Source organism: Rhinolophus hipposideros (assembly GCF_964194185.1).
Source record: "Rhinolophus hipposideros genome assembly, chromosome: 4".
Taxonomy (NCBI): Eukaryota; Metazoa; Chordata; class Mammalia; order Chiroptera; family Rhinolophidae; genus Rhinolophus; species Rhinolophus hipposideros.
Window position 1 is genome coordinate 9,658,419 of NC_138050.1, and position 2,046 is coordinate 9,660,464.

Consider the following 2,046-nt stretch of genomic DNA (forward strand, 5'->3'; position numbering starts at 1 on the left):
TTCGTTTGAAATTGTATGTCAAAACTATGATACATCTTTTAACATGATCAACAGATTTTCCTCTTTGTATTTATTAATGAAATGAATTACATTACTAGCTTTTTCAAAAGTTAACTTTCTCGTGAAGAAACTCAGCTTGGTCAATTTCAAACTGATCTAAATAAATGTGGTAGCGCACAACTCTTAGGTACTGTTTGGTAAAAAGCTGTAACCTCTGAAAAGTTTTAGGTGGGAGAAGGTTAGCTACTGCTCTACAATCTTCCTACCAGGCATAATGAAAGCATATTTTAGACCAAATTCTTTACACATACTAACATTTACTCAACAAATATTCATTGAAAAGTAGACATAAAACTATTCATATACCCAGTTCTCTAATCTAGGTGAAATTCCAGCCCTCTGTGCATTTGGCTGCTCTGACCAGCACTTTGCCTAAAATGCATGACAACTTTCCATGCTTAGTGTCGAGGAAACAGGTATTTGCCCAGACCAATGGCTGGAGACAAAACTGTTTAAAGATTAAGCCTCAGACATCACTAAGGATTCAAACTAGTATAGGCTTATTGAACTCTTGTGGCCTGTAAGGGTGAGGAATATTTCTGAAATGTTAGCCTACCCCGTACTGTAAGTACCTTTTGATTTCACCCGCAAGAGCCCATTTTTCACATACATTATGCTAATTAACAATGCCTCAAGTGCTGCCTGATGCAATACTAGCTAAACACCCCTAAATATGGACTCATGATTATGGAAATTGTGCCATGTCAAAACTTGAATTTACTGGAACAAATTGGATATTACCCTTTCTTGGCTAAAGTACTTTAAATTACAGACAAAATAAATAATTGATTCAATAATTTAACACATATTTATGATATATTTTGGTAATGGAGATAGAGCAAGAAGAAAATAGACCAAAGTCCCTGACCTTACAGAACTTACATTCTAGTAGGAGAACCCCCCAAAAGAGGTGGGGGTGGGGAGAGAATGTTACATAGTTCCACTTTCAGTCACTGTCACTGGACTTGCCCTCCTGCCTTGGACAACTACAAAAGTAACCAAAATCTATGAAACAACTGCTTGAAGTTACTGCCACAGGGAGCACAGGACTGTGGTTCCTGAGGAAAGGGACACAAGCAACATGAGACCTGCAGTCAGCCTAGCTCTAGACCTGGAAGAACTTAAAATCGTGTTCCGGATGTAAAGAAGACATGGACACAATCAGAAGGGAAATGTAAGATATAGATGTATGTGTGCGTGTGTATATATATATGTATGTTTGTGTATATATGTATAAATACACAAATACACATACATACATATATATCATATGTATAATATGCGTATATATTATACATACATATACACATATACATAATATATATATGGTGCCAAAAAAAGTATACATATTGTAAGAAGGGAAAACTGTATTAAAATTGTTATACTCAATACATACTGATAACAAAAGAAGAATACAAGTCACGTTTGACTTCTGCAATTACAAGAGGTGGTCAGAGTGGTCACCAACAGCATCCAGACACTTCTGATTATGGCAAACTACTGCTTGAGCAATGTTGACCAAAGTGTCCACTTGTGTACATTTTTTTGGTACCCCCATTGTGTGTGTGTGTGTGTGTGTGTGTGTATACATATAAAGGATATATATACATATAAAGGATATATGCCAAGGCCTTCTAGATTTAAAAAATATAATACCCGAAAAGAAAAATTCACAGATTAACAGAAGATTAAACACTGCAGAAGAAAACAGTGAAATTGAAGACATAGTAATAGAAGCCATACAAACTGAAGCATAGAGTGGGAAAAAAAGATTGAACAAAAGTGAACAGTACTTTAGTGACATGTGGGAAAATATCAAACGGTTTCAAATATCATTTGAATGGGAGGAGGGCAGAAAAATCTTTTGAAGAAATAATGGTCAAAATTTGATGACAACTATAAACATATAGATCCAAGAAGTTCAATAAATTCCAAGCAGAAGAAATATGAAGAACACACCAAGCCACATTCTACTCAAATTACTAA